At 39.6% G+C, this 18,043-nt stretch overlaps 1 long non-coding RNA gene across 1 annotated transcript in view; it reads left to right on the forward strand.

Annotated features, from left to right (window-relative positions):
- Positions 1 to 685: 685 nt before the first annotated feature.
- Positions 686 to 18,043, forward strand: part of LOC124158491 — a 241,287-nt gene continuing 223,929 nt past the window's right edge. Inside the window, exon 1 of the long non-coding RNA XR_006864808.1 lies at positions 686 to 791. This is a non-coding gene — a long non-coding RNA (uncharacterized LOC124158491). The remainder of the gene's footprint in view (positions 792 to 18,043) is intronic.

An 18,043-nucleotide genomic window follows, 5' to 3' on the forward strand; every position in this document is an offset into this window, starting at 1 on the left:
CTTTGAGGAAGCTGCCTACGTGAAAACTACGGGCTCTGCCTTCGTATTACGTGCTGACTCTGCATGTTCATCGGCTCAGCCTTTGTGCCCGCAGCGAGAGATTATGGGACTTGTACCGATGAAGCACTCCGGGTTGCTTCTTAGTTCAAAGTAGAATTTGATGTCCGCCCTTTTGGTGTCATGCTCCTTGTCAAATTTCATTATCTTGCCTTTGGCATAAGTGATGCTAGATTATCGGAAATGCCTTAAGAGTAGGATTTACCTTTTCTTCACAGGAAAGTTACGATAAATGTGTCAACGAATTCAAAACCGCATTCGCTTACTAAAGATAAAACTTTCAATCATTCATTTTATGCACCAAAATTTGAAGAAGGTTTGCCAGGACTATAGATGGTCAATAGCAGTTGTTTAATAACCTGTACCTAAATTAAGTTTGGAGATGGGTAGCTAGAATTAAAGCGGGTTAAAAGTAGCACGGTTAAAATTACCATTCATTTCCGTCAAGTGAAATATTGATTTTTTTGCAGAAACTTTTAGTCATATCCGTAAAGCAAAATGTCAAATATATTGTGGGAGCAGCTGCGATGATTTCAGTTTAAAAAGGTGCCACTGGAGGGCGTGTAGGTATCATCAATAGTAATGAGCAAGCCAGACGAGACGCAAAGCCTCGCTTAGTGAGTGCAGTGTGTTGCGAGACGGTGACTAGTGCCTCGGTGAGACCTTCACTCCCCCGACCCACCGCTTTTGGCCGGATTTTCGGGAAAATGGACTTGCCTGAGGATTTGGCTGAGGTACAGTCTTCCTCTGTTGCACTTTTGAACGATTTTGTGTAGCTTTTTTAATTGGCTGACTTTATTTGTTGCGATCATTCAATGTAGTATGTTACTTGGTCCTTCGATTTATAACTCGTAACTCTAAGGCAAACTTAATTCTCTTTGTGAACAAATGTGAAAGTAAATAATCATAATTTGGCTAACAATTATAAATATAAGGGAACAAAAGCGGATTTGAAGAAAAATTTATAATTGGATTAATATGAGTAAGAGCGAGTTGACAAGAATGGCAGTTGAGAACCGTATTACTAGACACTGTATGAAACATTAGAAGATTTGTGACAGATTTGACTTTTCTAACACGAAAACTGTTTACGTCTTCCATGAGAAGATCTACTTATGATTATTAATTAATCCAACCGGCATGTCAAGTAAGATAAATGGAATAAAGAGGTACACTTTAGCTTTTCAATCACTTTCAAACCCAATTAATTTATTAGATACCGAATTATTCATATATTCATGTTTATTATGGGTTTAAACATACTCGATTAGTGGAGCAGAAGGTGATTTTTAATGTTACTCACCACACCTATTGTCCATTGGCGGATCCAGGGGGGGGGGGGGCACGGGGGCACGTGCCCCCCCCCCCCCAGACCCTCAAAAATATGCATGATATTTAATACGGTGCCATTATCATTGCATTCGTTTTGTATTACGAGGTATCCTTGTGCCCCACCCAGAACAAAATCCTGGATACGGCCTTGCTTGTGCCCCTCCCAGAAAAAAATCCTGGATCCGCCCCTGCTATTGTCCATTCAATTACTTTGTCGACCTATTATTTTGACTGGAAAGGGAAGACTTGGTGATTCTACATGTCCTCACCAAATATTTACTTTTCAAATTTTTGAAATTTAGTTGAGCATTTTGTGGTTGAGAAATAGGCTAATGTTGGTGGTGGTTCTCGGGTATTGCTGTGTAGACAACATTTTAACTCGACGTTTCACTCCTCCTACTGGGAGCGTTATCAAGAGAATGGAAGGAATTTATTTTCGTCCCGAGCTTATATATGTTTTTCGTTACCCATTGTTGACCCGGATTTGAATTTTAGGCGATAGCCGTTGGTCATTATATTGGGCAAGGAATCCTCTCCATATACGGCTGAGGTTATATCCATCCTCCCTATTAAAGTAATTAGGCCTTTTCGCTATCTCGATGGATTCACTCCTAATAACGCTTCCAGTAGGAGGAGTGAAACGTTGAGTGAAAATGTTTCCTACACAGCAATACCCGAGAACCACCACCAACATAGATAAAAGAAGCTGTGAAAATCTTCAGACGAAATAGGCTAATCTTAATATCTTCTACAGTATAAATTTTAGTGAGTTTACAAAAGACGCCACTTGCGTCGCCGATAGATTGATTCGAATATCACGGGTAAATAAGCTATAGTAAATGTTTTAACCTTAATTTATATAGTAATTGACGAATGCTGTTAGAATTCGTATCCTCTTGATGCTATTATAAGCAATAAGAGTGCAAATGCTATATTGAAAGCATTGTGCTAGGGAAAGCAGGGAAGAGAGGATATCCTTTGTCTGCTGTTGGTATATTATGAACGCGAAGCAGAATCCGACGAGTGTAAAAAACGAGTTCCTTGCATGTTTTTATCATCTTGAAGTTTGATTCGTTGTCGGTGGTTTGTAGGTCTGCATGACCTACTCTTCGGTTTCTGCCTCACCGTTTGTGGAAGTTCTTGTAATGCCCGAGTACCACCTACTCGTTCAGTCAGAAGCGGGAGTATATCCATTCCACATTGGTCCGATTGCATAACACAATGAGATCGGTCAAGTGAGCTCCGTACAATGCAGCTCTTCAAATTCCATCGAGGGCGCATCGCATGGAGGTCTCTAGGCTGCTCGAGACCATTGAAATATTCATTGCTCACGCTCCGGTAAACATTCCCCACTCATTCACAATCGACGAATCGGATTGCGGCAGGTATGGCTTGTTTATATCCTGAAGGACATGAGAAACCGACTCAGATAAGAATGCGCGCCAGCAAACGTTTGGTGGGGAGTGTTTGCATCTACATGCTAAAATGCAACTGCGTCAACGATTTACCGAGTAAGCCACCTAGAGGGTGTGTGGCACGGGGTTATTAGATACACCAGCCATGCAGCCTCTTACTAGCCATATTCAGAAACGTAATCGTTTGCCAGACAAAGGCATGCGGTCATACCAGAAACTACGAGCTCTAAGGATACAAATGTGCTAACGCGCAAATAAAACTACCAGTTACTTAGTGAGAGAAAAGCGAAACGTTAGTGCTTTGAGTAATAGATCCAAGAATTATAACAACGAAAATAATTCCTGCAAACTGGTAGTAATTACAAGCATTTAAAGTTATTCACTACACATTCACAGTCTATTTTACCTAGTCTTAGTCTAGTCATCTCGATGGGAGTGTGTGGTGTGAGATGTCAGAGCACCAATCGTTGTCGTCTACGAGAATAAACAAAGAAAAAAAATACTTAAAAGGCTGTTCTGACAATTAGATTACATGGCAACTCATGGCGGATATCGGTAGAAAAATTTGGCAGAGGAATTTGGTAATTTATTTGTCAAAAACAGGTAAAAGATCTAACTTTTTTTTCCTGAATGCTCCAAAAGAAAAATGGAAATACAAAGAAAAAGGGAAAAATTTGCGGAATAAAGAGTAAAGAAAATTGAATTACGATTTTGTCGGTGGTTATACGAAATATTTCTGGCAGAGCCTTGTAGGAGCTAAAACTCGTCAAGTGTGTCGTGGAAAGTGAAAAAGTAAAAGAGAGGGGCTATTTAGTTCTCGACCAGCATCACCTTGAATACATAGCGAGCACATGCGACATAGAGAAGAATGACTTAATTGGTGAACCTAATTAAATACAAATAGCACGATTCGTCAAAAACTGGCGTACAGAAAGCGATGACGTTAAACGAATAAGCCTGGGGGCCGCTAAAAACTCAACGGCCACGCGCTAGGCTTCGATTGCCTAAGAAATTACGAATAAATATCTTTCAAAGCGGCACGAATAATATCAAATAAGGACCTAAACATAACACCAGGTCCGAGAAACCATATATTAAGAGAGACATTTTCACGGACGGATAGGAATAGGTATTTGTTTTTACCCCGAAAAATAAAAGACTTTAATAGATGCTAGGAGGAACTTCGTGCGCGCTTGTCTTTTGTATGTAGAAACGGCTGGTGTCCTAAGACCAATTGAGGTGGCATGCGGAGTAGTATGTAGATGTATCTTTGCAACTCAGCAACCTTAAATGTAATATTTTCTCCTTACCCTTTCCACCTGGAGAATTTTTAGGGTCCCTTACCTTTTACTTTGAAGAAGCCACTCACTGTCGCAGGAAAATGTTCGAAAAATTCTTACTTATTTAATTGGAAAAAAACATTAATCCAAATTGAATTACATGTTTATTGAAATCATTACAATCATCAGGTATATAATATCAATGCCTCTCTGCCTTCATTCCGTTGCCGCACTTCCATTCTTGGATTTATTCCAAAATATTGATTCACACGATTCATCTCTGCTTCTAGATTAGCCAGTGATTTCATATCGAAGGTATTCTCGTTGCTTCTTGTATTCGTCTTCACTTGAATATCTTCTCCTTCCTTGGCCTTGCAGTCATCTTTTTCCGTCGCATCATCTTGAGAGACTTTCTCTTCCATAACACATTCGCTCTCTTCAAAAGTTCTCCTATTTTTCCGTTGTCAATAGCAGATGCGCCCGCTGCTAATATAAACGCCCCTGTCGTCATGCTATGTCGCTGGTGCTCAGGATTATCCTTTTACGTCGGATTGCAACCTTTAATTACTTTGAAATAACAGAATAATAGTGATTCATTATATAGAAAGCACTGATATCGTGTAACCATTTTGAATTAGATTTTTTGTAGCGTATTGGTTGGTATTCCGTTAGAAAATACTTCCTTATTCTGTACAAAAATTAATTTTTTTCCATATAACAAATGAAATAGATATATGATGTTATTTTTCTCTGAATCTTTGTGTACAAGCTAAATATATTAACGGATAATTTACAAAGATTAAAGCGAATAGGATTTCAATTAATCGTACCGGAACAGGCTTATCTTTCGTCAAATTTATCTCTTGCGGAACCATTGGTAAGGCTTCAGAGTGGGCTTTAAACTATTCACTTCGATGTATATCGCCCCAGTTGGTGTATTTTGGAAAAATTCCTCTTTCTACTTCTCTAGTAATCGCTTTTATCTCTCCGATCACTGGAACGACCGGGAACAAGATTCAATTATGTAACTTAGTAACGGGACCCGTTCATTGTGGTGGAACTAGCTATGATTTTGTAACGGTTTGAGTTTTATTATATCTTCTTATTGGTGACTCTGCGCGTCTTATATAAACTAATTTTTAATAATCTATCTAAAATTGTTTTACACTGTTATTACTCGCTCTTGTGTGCACCAGTTGATTGTGTTACCACCGAACATCTATGCCATAAAATGCCTCGGGGCGCAAATGTTCAGCGCTGTACGCTCTGAGAACGCTTTCCACATAGTCCGAACCGAAATCTTTAAATACTTCATTACACACTATGTTTCTTTTGTTACACGATTATTTTACTTCAGCTATCGGCGCACAAGCTGTAAAAATCAAGCTGTAGTGATGTGCCAAATCGACATATTCAGTGAAACCGATCACCCTTCGCCATTAAATTTTTTGTGTCAGTCACGAATGGTCGATCGATGATCACTTATTCATTGAAATAGGTCAATCGAGAACGATATCAGCAAAGACCGGTGTCAGTTACTATCTATGCCGATCACGATCGATATTTTTCAAAATCGACAAATTTCGCTGAATCAACCGATTATTGATTCCCATAAATTGTATGATCATCAGTCAACATTCCTAATAATGGTTTGGCGCAGATCTCCATTCCTCTCTCCTATCCGCTAGCTTTTGCATAGCAACGTATTTCTTCTCTTTAATATCCTTCATAAACCGTCCTACGTAACCTATTCGAAGCCGTCCCTTGCCCTTCTTCCCTTCCACCTGTCCTACGATTGCCTTCGTCTGGCCACCATGCCTCATAATGTGGCGAACTAATTTGTATCGTCATCTCCTTAGGGTTTTTAGAAGACGCCACTTTTCTCCAAATCATCTTAGCATTTCCTTATCACTTACTAGGTAGATTCATTTTATCTTCACCATTATTCAAAGTCGATGGCACCACATTTAGAATGCTTCCACTCTCGACTTCTATGCTGCTCTCAACGTCCAAGCCTCGCTTCCGTAGAGAAGCATGCTCCACATGTGTAGCATCTTATGAATAGTGTCCTTACGTCAATGGTTAGATGATGAGATGTATCATAGTGAATTATATTACTATGAAAATATCTCTCCTCCTGACCGATCACCGACTTCAATCGCAAATGGTGACCTGCATCGGCCGATAGCAACTTTCTGCTAACAATTTTTCACCGGACCCAACACAATTTGTACATTTGAACTGACTATAGTGCGAAATGTGTTGAAACCGGTCGTGTGATGATGTATATGCGGGCAATTACTAGTAAGTTTTTACTAATTTATTTACAATCCTGAATTACTATTACGAGATATTGAAAAAATGCTTAGATATGGATACATTTTCCATGCATTTTTTTTCCAAGGAAGATAGAATAGCCGAAATATTCTGAATGTGTGATTAGGAAGTAGGGAAAGCCTATTCCACCTCGATCAAAAGTATTTAAGGAAAAAAAGGTACTCTAAAGTTGTAATTGGAAGACGCAGAAGCAGAATAACCTTCGGATCGAAAGAATTTGGCGTTTGCGATCCACGAGACAAAGATAAAACGATAATCGCTTTATGCGAAGAGAGCAATGGACGGGGGAGGGGAAGAATAAAAGTGAACTCGAATGTGGAGCAGCAGGGAGACTTCGGAGCGGAGAAAGACGCCTTTGAATACTTTTCGGGAGGGAAAGAAAGAAAGAGGGGCAAGTTTTCCCCGACGAATCTGAATGGCCGATTGATTGCTTTATTTGGTTTTTCGATCAACGGAAAATGAATCGGAAGTTATTGAAAAAGATCCAGACTCGACCCGAACGGAATTGGAAGATTATTTCTTTTATCCACATCCTCCCGGAATTTTAATTGAGGGGATATCTTCACTTTTAAAACCCTTTTCGTGGACGGTGCGGAAGGGCGGTTGTCTTTTGTTCCCGAAAATAATGATTAAAAAAGATCTTGCCATTTGGTTCCCGAAAAAAAATTATAGAGCTAAAAGAAACTCGGCAGTTTAATTCGCAATTCGCTCCTTTGTGGAGGACAACGGGGTTCGTGGAAGTCATAGAGTTTGCTCCGCTCCTTTGATTTCGGGTATTATTGAGGAGATGAAAGGAACGCTGAATTAATTCAATATATGACATCTTCATTCAATCAAATATCAGTTCTCTCCTCTATTTCCCATTATTACTTACTTAGATCCAGGGTATCAATTCTTGATTAATACTTGATGGATTCCATGTCGTCTAACGTTTGCTTCTTGACATCAGGTTAATAATTATTGTATCAGATAATTAGTATTATTATTACTTTTCCTCTTCTATTCTTGACCTTGTTTATTACCTTTTTATGATATTTATTGGAGTTTAGGTCAATATAAACCAAGTTATAGCCAACGTTTCGATTTATTTAAAATCATCCTCAGGGCTATGAAAGAATCTCCCCTCTGTCTTAGTTTTTGATCATTAGTTTTCCGTTTTCGACCCTAAGGGTAATACATTTTACGCCTCATTTCCTTAATGTGGCTCCTCACTATCCTATAAGCAGCCTCTACTTCACTACTGAAGGAGCTCCTACCTTCTTCCATCTGATAAAATTGACAGTTGAATATTTAATTTGGTTGCTCAGTAAAGTTGAAGTTTCAAATAAGGTGCTCAAAAATGCATTGCTAGGTGATTTACGATGCTTTCAATGGTGGGAGGAGTCATAGGTGATGACTACATCCACGAGGCATCGTTTTAGCCACCACCAGGGTGTGAGGCACCGGATGATTCCATTCAGGCATGCACCACTCATCCTAACCTTAATAAGAAACGCGCTCGTTCGCCGTATGCATGCCAAGGACTGAGGACAACGGCAGGTCGTATGACCAGTCACTAGGAGAGTGATGGTGACAAGAATATAATACCATGCAAATAAAACTACTGGTTGGTGATAGAAAACGAAAAGTTTCCATAGTGACTGATTGCATGCATGAATTATAGCATGCAAAGAAACGAATGCAGTTACCTAATATTGCCAATTATAGTCAGCTTATAACTACACATTCAGAGCCCATTTCATCAGGACACCGATCGATCGATCCGTCACTGTACGAGGAAAGAATGACATTTTATATCTCTCTGTTTTGCAGCCGAATTCCTTTTACTTTTCATCTCTCGAATCTATCTGATACATGAAGATATGTTTCACTTTGCCTGAGAAAATATTTTTTCCGAATTTACCGAGTAAATTTAGCCTGTACTTTGCTTTTCGCTATTTTCCGTCCAAACTCGCCTTACATATTGGGAACGCTACACTTTTTGTCATGACTACTCATCACGAGTATGGCCTTCCTGCGCTGTACTCGATTGATGTTTGCTATCGGCTACATTTAATAAGGGTACCACACGCCAGATTCATAGTCCACGTAAGGCATTATTAGATACAGGTCACTTATCTTTTTTACCTTCCGTTCTCGGCGGTTGACCTTGGACTCGAAGCGAGTGAGAGGTATGTAGTGCTGTGCGAGAGTCTCGTCTCGGCGGTCGAGACGAGAATTTCATTTCTCGGCATTGTCGGGACGAGACTCTCGGCGCGGCGAGAGTCTCGCCTGGGTCGAGAGTCGAGAAGTCTCGCTCCTTCGAGATTTCTCGACACCGGTCGAGACTCCCGGGCAAGGCGAGAATTTCCGATGAATACCGCAATCAGTCAATGATAGAGTTTACTAAGGTATCCCTTACTACTTTTATGGATTTATTCACATTTTAAAAATATTTTATTTTATGATATACCCTTTGCATCCAATTTTTTAGTGTGCACGATGCTAGTTGAGTTCCCAGCGAGGGATTTGGAAAAAATATGTCCTTTTCCTGAATTCAATATTTAATATAAAATTTAAATCTTGGAGTGTAGGTCTTTAATTTTAAATGTAAATTTTGCCGACGTTTCCGTTTATTTACAAACCATTATCAGGGCTTAAAATGAAATTGATCATATAATTATGATACATAGGCTTGTTAAAGGGTTACATCAATGTCTCTTGTTTTAGTAATATAATAAAAAAGAAACATTCACTTGTCAATTAACAAAAAAGAAGATATCATAGTCTAATTCTTTAGAAATTTATATATTTTTTTGCAATGTTTATTTATGGTAACTAAGGTTCATGGTTACCTGTCAATTTTGGTTAATTAAATATCAAATTTTGCTTAAATTGTCAATGTCGATCTTATATTACTACTATAGTTTTGGAAATATATTTGATGTCTTAAAATAATCTTTTTGCTAAATTATTTTCAATGTCTAAAATAGAAATAGTTATATTTTTTCGGGGAGCCGGGAGTCTCGCCGGGTAACGATAAATCTCGAAGGGGCTAGACTTCTCGACTCTCATCAAGACTCTCGACCCAGGCGAGACTCTCGCCGCGCCGAGAGTCTCGTCCCGACAATACCCAGAAATGAAATTCTCGTCTCGACCGTCGAGACTCTCGGGTGGTCGTGAGTCTCGCACAGCCTTAGTGAGAGGTCGACCACAGGAACATTCAGAGTCCTCTGGATTGCCAATAATACACTATATAGTTAGTAACCCTATGAGGGAGTTGTGTAGAGAACTGCTATTCAGAGGACTCTGGCCACACTCAGTCAACTCCAGTCTCGAGTTTATTCATTCGATTCGACCGTCCCCCGCGTGAAAGTTTGTGAGTTTGGGAGGCATTTTGTAGGGCTTTAGTCCTAACACACCTCTTCACGTGGGTGGCGGAATAATGCATTGATGGATAATCTTCCTATTCATGCGTGTAAGGCGACGGGACCGCAGAAAATTCAGGTCAATGCAGTTTTCTTTAACTTTTGGCTTTGCGGCACCGCCTCAGTGCTTTATCGTGACTGAGTTTGGTAGACTTAAACTTAAAAGATGTTTTTTCTTAGGTGCGACTCATTGTCTATAGCCAAAATAGCCCAAGCGTGACTTTTTGAGATGGGGGAAGACCTTAACATTTTTTGCTTCAAACGATCGTTTTTGATATTGACATTTTGGGTCTTAGACGCTGCTGTGGAGGATGATGATGTCAAAAGTTTAAAGAGAGCTGAATAAGCGGGAGAAAATTAATCTGGACCTTTTCAAATTGCCATGATGAGGGTAATTTCTGAAGTAATCAAAAGAGACTAGTAACTTGATTCCGAATCTTCAAAAACTTCTGCCGCCACCGTTTTATAACCGTTCATTTTTATTTCTATCGCGGAGGCCATTTCGCCGAAATTGGAGTTACGGAATAGCATTTCATCCTCTCGAGGAGTCGCTTTCAAAAACTCACGGAAGAGAATCCCAATCAGATTGCCAAAATTTTTTTTGCCAACCATTCTCAATCCCGGCACGTCCGCGCGAAGTTCTGCAGCCAAATGACACTTTTCGAGATCATTTACGGAGATGCGGGCGCATTCCATTGCTTTTTCCATCATGAAGCTGTTTTTCTAAAGGATTTGACCGTCTACTTTTTCATCACGACTCTCTCTATTGCTATGTGGCATTACAAGAATCAGCAGCACTATTTTCGACAGCCATTCCCTTATTTTTCGTTCGTCAGTACCCTCAGCCTCTTTTGAACGACGCAGAAAAGTTTCCAACACAATGCCTGAGAAGCATGTGTTAGTACTATCAACGAGTGCATGCTATGGTCCTCGGTATCAGCTAATGCACCGCTTAAAGACGTTCCGAGCAGTTCCCAACATATTTTTTCCATCAATTTAGATGCAAGCAGAGAGAAAATATTGTTGCATTATTTTTTACTTCAGGCCAAATTAGGGTCACAAATAACTCATTTCAAGATTCAAAGTTAATGGCAATAATCCGCAAATATTCTCATTTCATTTTTTTTCCTCTTCAATACGATTTGTACTGTCTCCAGGTCAAGAAAATGCGAAATACACATGCTAAGGACCTGCAAAATACCCGAACACAATACAAGATTCTTTGAATCCGGTAGAGAAGTGAAACGTAAATATTTACGGAAATTTGGTGGTAACTTTTTTATTTTCTGATAGATACGTTAGAATCTCACCACATCTACCCTTAAAAAATCACACTCAAAAGTCTCAATTCACGTACCATTCCAATAACTGGAAGAGGTAATGCGTAAGTAGGCATTAAATCAGCATTTTCTCACATAACACCCTCACTAAGTTCTTTTTCGTTAAAATAAATTACATACTCGCAATTCGCTCAACCATAAATCACTAGCATGGCTGCTAACATTATACATAATGTAACATTAATCATTTAGATATTGGTAGCAAAAATATTTACTCGTGGTTATATCCATCAACTTAAGTTAATGTTTCGCATAATTATGAAATAGCCATGTTAAATGAACCTACCTTTAAACATTATTAATTTAGGTAGTGCTGTAGAAGTAACCATCACAACAATATGTAATTCCTGATTAATAGACAGACAAATTTTTAAAAGGCTTGCTGATAATTTCTCCGAAGTCATCACTTGGAAGAACGTGAATTCCAGATGTGACAATGAAAGATAAGGAAAAGTTATCTAAAAACCAGAATTTAAAATTTTTCAACGGTAAACTAATATGCTAGAGACACGAACGCTTCGTACTAAACCAATTGAATATTTTTACTAACTTTCCGAATTAGAAATTCAAAACCTCAATCATATCGTAAATATTAAATGAGGATTCAAAGATAAATATGTTCAATAACTATTTATGTTGAAACGTCAGTCCATCACTAGGAAGCACAAATAACACCGATATAAAATCCGTTGTTTCACAAACAGCGCGTGGGATTTCCCGAAGTAATGACAGAGAAGTACAATAAATGTCTGGTATCAATTTTTCTGCAGTAATTGATTACGCTCACATAAACGATAATTTGCCATGTGAAATGCAGTGTAATTAAAACAATAGAAGTCCCTCTAAATAGATCTATCTCCTCTTTTATTAGCAAAAGCTATTATGCGGCTTTTGGGCATTATTTCCATGCGGGGACAATTGAGAGAGGTTTTTAGTCACATTTTAATTCACAATGAACCGTATCGGATTATAAACCTTCTACAATTGTGATATGAAAATATTATAGACAGCGTGAAACAAAAGTTGTCCCTCTCTCTATGAATCAAAATCATTGGGCCGAAAAGCAGAGCATTTAACTTCAGATCCGACGACATTGCGTCCGGAAAAATAAAACGGCTTGTACTTAAAAGGAAGTGGTCTCATCAAGAGACGAAAAGCGTCGGGTGAGGCCACCCACGGAAATGCACTCGAAAGGACGAGGAGAGGTGGAAATCGTTTGACCCTCAAACACGGACTAGGGAAGGAGAGAGAAAAAAAGCTTACCCTGGGCCAAAGAGACCCTTTTGCTGCATCTATGGTGAACGCCCACCCCTCCCCCCCCCACGTTTTTAAGCGCTTCACACAGTGCATTACTGCGGAAACGGGGGGGTTGGAGGGGGGTAGGGGGCGCGGCAGTTTATTATTCGACGCGGAAGCAAGGCTTCCTTCCTTCCCACGCTTCGCTTCGAAAGACCACTCCACCCGCGGCTGCTGCTTCTATTTTCCACACGTGGCACATCGCGTCTTCTGTGCTTTTCCCGACGGCCCCTTTTTGGCTGAATCGTTTTTGATGAGGAAGCCGCTCCCTCGCTACTACACACGGTCGCCTTTCCTCGCCGCGCTGCCCGACATTCCCCTTGCAGCAGCACCTGGCACAAGAGGTGCTGTGAAGGCGCAAAGACCTGTATTCTCTCCTCTCAGCGGAGACCTTTGTTTTAAAAACCTTTCGCCCGAGTCATTGCTTTGTCGAGGATCCTCTGATGTGAGTGCGAGTTAAACGCTTAGCGGAAAGCGTCACTCGACCGCTCCTATTTAGCCTTTATTTCTGGTACGTACTATATATTTTTTAAAATTTTGCTTCTACAGAGTGAGGCTGTAAAACTCCCTTTCCTCAAAAGTTAATGAAACCCATGGAATTATTCAGAATTTTTTTATTTGTTTTTTTATTGAGTGGATATATATCTTAAGTTCTGTTTTACTCAGTTTTGAAGATCTAATCAGGTTGGTGACGTCCCCCATGATCCACACACTGCGTAACCTGATTTGTGGCGTTTATCATGACTCTTGCAAGCGCATACTATATTGGGTTATTATGAAGGGTTATATTAATAGCTATTTCTTCGTGGATGATGGTTTTCAAAGCTTGTAGAATTCTTGAACATTTCACATAAACACGGGATATAAAAAAAAGTCATTGAAAGAAAAGAGGAAAAACCAGGCCCACCCCAAATTGCCACTCAAAAATACTGCAGAAATCGTCCACTAGAAAACAGGCTCAAAGGGAGAAACGCATGTTCCTCACTGCTTCAACTTATTATGACAATTTAACGTTGTGGGAGCAAAACTTTACACTCACGCCTATCGAACTAGAGCACTAGCGCCCCCTACAACATCAACGGCCTGAATGGCGCGAATTTAATACGAGGAAGTTAATTTGCCCCACACTGTATCGATGTATACGGCTGCCTACAGTAGATTATTTGTTTTCCAATTCGCCAATATTAATCTCCTACGGCCCTTTTCCCAGACTACACTTCTAGATCTTAATGCTACCTCGTAAGCTGCCTTAATAGGCGTGTGGCAGGGGATGTTACGACACTAGCCGTAAACAAAAAAGGAAAGGTGATGGGTTTATTAATGACATTGAGACAAGCACGTAGCATTTTCTAAATTCCTTTCTTGGTCGGGGAAGAAAATAATTCCTTTATCTATCAGTTTGGCAAAATATCTTTCATAATATTTTGCTTCCTTTGCATTCTTACCTGCATATTTTTTATACTGCTCTGAAATGAACGTCATGGTTTATTAGAGCAATCAGTTAGATCTTGATTTTACGCGTGTTTAGCTGATTGAATAATTCTCTATCAGTATGTTTTGACCGATCATGAGGGACTCATGATTTTAACGAATGCGAATTTTAGTGAATTATTCGTGTTTGCCGTTTGAATGCGATTTTTAGTTCTGTTGGTGGTACTACTATTTTTTCACGATGTAAAAATATTTTTTCATACCTCACTACCATAAGTAAAAACTTCAAACTATGGAATTCAAAAAATTCGCTTCCGAAAAAATATAGGTTCCCAACCGATTAATGATAATTACAGTTGTGTTTGAAATAATCAGCAGCAATTTTAAGCTCTGTCGTCAGTAATAAGTATTCCACGTTCCGATGAAGGTCGTGTCAATGGGAGTCTGCTAATCACTACCAGTTCCTATATGTAGCAACTTCTTCCCTTAATTTCAAAGTTGAATTCTAAATAAAGGGATTGTTTTCGACTTAAATCTGTAGGAATATTTAGCTAAATGAACTCATTGAGTTGAATTTAGATGCTGCATGTCACTTTTGGTAAGGATGGAAGGCAAACGCGGGAATAATTGAAATCAAAGAGGATGTTCATTTGATTTCATTTACTGGTATGAGTAGATACAACGATTCGGACTCTGATTTCTGGATAAAAGTGGATGCGCATCTGGAAGCCAATTTATCATTACTATCTATTACTACTTAGGCAAATGATAAAAGCTGCGTCCGACCTTTAATACGGCAAAATTTATGCATGGATCTGTGGTGATGAAAACATCCGATTTACATTAGGTACCGTTTTTACAAAAACTGCAACCAAATATCGCTCCTATATTTTATTACTTTGTCTCTTTGGGCAGGAGCTGTGTGGCCAGGTCAGCTAGTCGGCGATCGCCGAGGGCTCCGACCTCAGGGGGCCCCCAAAGTCCTCTGGATTGTCGATAATACAATACATAGTTCATAAACATTATAACCCTATTAGTAGAGTAGAGAACTGCCATCCAGAGGACTGTGTGGACCCCGAGCTTCAGCCCCCCCCCTCCCCACAACGCTCGCGTATATCGTGAAGCAGCCATCATGCGCTGGGATGCTGGTCGCTTCTCTTTCCTCTCTGTCTCTCTCTAATGTCCTACGCTCAGGCCAAATACGACGGCAAGTTCGTTTGAATCTCCCTCGTGAGATGAGACCACGTCGGCAACCGCAAGGGCGACCGCGTACATATGAGTATATTTTAGGGACTACCACGGGTCAGTGTCATTCCATTTTTTCCCTTCGTTCACCCTTCCCAAAGCCTCCAGTTCCGCAGCGAAACCCGATATCCCCGCAGGTGTCTCTGGATAGTCGATACCCAAGTTCAGTCATCGAGAAAAATATCAGATTACTATGTTTGTTACACATCTCAATTGCCTGAGCCACGCACTAATTGATGCGCCTAAGACGCGTTCCTGCTGTCCCGGTGAACCAGTTCACCCTAACCAGCCACTTGACAATGGAATAATTTTGTGCACAAGTGTTTATGTTGTGGGGGTAGTGTTCTGTTTGCATAAGCAGAAACTTATAACTAATAATTGAGGTGAATTAACAATACTTTGAAATGATTACGTTGAAGAATAAATTTTGAATACATATAATATAGGTTTAGGTTTCATTATTTTTTTCTCTTTTTATTGTTCATTTCTTTAAATAATTGTTTTTATTATTATTTTTTTATTTATAATTTTTTTAAATAGATTTTTGTATTATTATTTTTTATTGTTATTATTATTTTATTATTTTTGTTTTCATTATATATTTTTTTCATTTTAATAAAATTTTTTCACATATTATTTGTCATTAAACATTTATAATACTTTTTTACATTGAAACATTTATGATATCTTTTAGTGATGATGACTATATCTACAAGAAAGAAAGGCATAGTTTTTGACCAAAGGTTATCTATTAATGTGGGACTCAGTGCCACGGAGGGAAGTAGACAAGGAACCGTTACTGGTGGGTGGTAGTTGCGCACGCACAGTACAAATATTCTCAATTATTCCTCACATAGGTCGCGAAATGCGAAGTACTGCTGGTTTGGTTAGTAAGAGAATTTCATCCTCTTATAATAGGGTAGTTTCCTTCATCAAAGAAAACGAACGGCATTGATTGCGATTCGTTACCCACCATTAGTGTATTCATAATACACAAATTATTTGGTTTTTGAAATACCGGTTTAGACGAATGGCAAGGGTCAAATTTTATCCTCATTTGAAAAAGGCCAGATTGGTGCCCATGCGATTCCACTCCACGTGGCGTCACAGGGACCTAGTTTCTACACGAGAGGATAGGAGTTATACATCATCTGAGGTTACCAATGCATGCATGAGGCGCAGAGCTCAGGGAAACATGTCTTAATAATCACCTATTAAAACTGGCTAAGGTCGGAAAGTTTTCTTCGTTTGATAAGGTATAAATAAACCTTTTTTAAGCCAAGCGCTACCAGCCAGCAAGGTACTCAGCTACCCGCTAGCATCCTGCGTCCTATCAGCGCTCAGAGCCTCGATCAAGGTCACCTCACAAGGCGGGAGGGGGAACCAGAAATGCGTCGCACGGACTTTTTCCCATCATTCCTACTTACGCGTCGCGTTTTCGCGCGTTTGAAATATTTCACTTTTCATTTAATCGCGAAAAATAGATATCGTCATTTAAAAATCTAAAAGCGTGAAATACGTACTCTAGGAGTAATAATCTTTCGATTTAGGCAATAAAAAAATAATAGGACACCACCCTATTGTTAATTTGAAACGTGTTTACAGAAGCGGTGCGCAGAAAAGAAATGAGAAAAAGAAAAAACTCTTTCATGTTAATAATATCACAAAAAACTTGGGTAATTCGCTAAATAGGAACAGTGATTCCTGAATCGATTTACTGCACATTAAGAGTTTAGATACAGATTTAGTTTGGTTTGGATATTCGTATTTTCATTTCAATAGTTTAAAAAAGACCGTCTTGTGACGCACTTCGAGTCAACTTGCCGCGCGGTTCTTTCAACTCCTCACAATCACGTTTATTTTTTAGTTCGATTTGTACATATATTTTAATTTTTGAGCGCTTATGTTAGTTTCCATTTTCAATAAATTGCGCCAAACTCAAAGAAAGGAAAGTAACGATCTATTAATGCAAAACCTGCACTGATAGCCTGATGCCAGAGGCGCATCTAAGCTTGGACCAAAAGGGGAGGGGAACCAGGGGTGTGGGTAATTCCCCCCTGCCGATGAGGGATTTGGAGTAGGATATTTGGGATTTTCAAGACTAAAAAACGGCGGTTTCTGGCTGATTCTTTCATAAAGAAAGCCACAAATATGCACATGTAGTAGGTCGTTTCGTTAGTAAAAGTTTCATGGTGGTCATCTACATGTACATACTACCTCGCAAGCTTCCTCAATAGGCGTGTGGCGGGGGATGTCATGACACCCGCCGTATTCATATAAAAAGGAAATGTTCTAACGAAAATACGCCTAGCATTTATTTAATTTCTTTGTCGTGCGGGGGAAATAACGAGTTCCCGCACCTATCCGTTCGCCTAAATATCTCATTTATTTTGTCGTACCTGGGAATGTAGTGGGGTTCTAATGTGATGATCTCCGTGCCACTCTTGAAGATATCCATTCTAAATTGCTGAAGCGATCTAAGCCTAGCGCGCAGCCTCCGAGTTTCTAGCGGCTCCCAACCCAATTCGTTTAACATCTGCGCAATGCTTTCTTTACGCCCGTAGCAGTTTTTGACGACGCGCGAATCTTGATTGGTTGGAAGGAATGAGGCCTTCAAGAGGAACTACTCCACGGTAACCTCTGCTGTCTATCTTAAATCTATCTCTGAAATAAAATGATCCAAAAAAGGTAGGAAATCGATCTCCACAAATATTATATGAGTTTCGGCTTCCGGGTGTTCCTACGCGTTATGTTGTCCATAGGTTTCTCCATTCACACTGCTGGAGTCTCCAGGCCATAAGTAGCGATGAATAAATTTAGCTGTCTTATATAGGTACTTTTGGGATCAGAGGTCGGTTGCGATTGGTTAGATCTCAGGTGGGGCCTCATTGGTCATTCAATGT

Source organism: Ischnura elegans, chromosome 5 (genome assembly GCF_921293095.1).
Source record: "Ischnura elegans chromosome 5, ioIscEleg1.1, whole genome shotgun sequence".
Taxonomy (NCBI): Eukaryota; Metazoa; Arthropoda; class Insecta; order Odonata; family Coenagrionidae; genus Ischnura; species Ischnura elegans.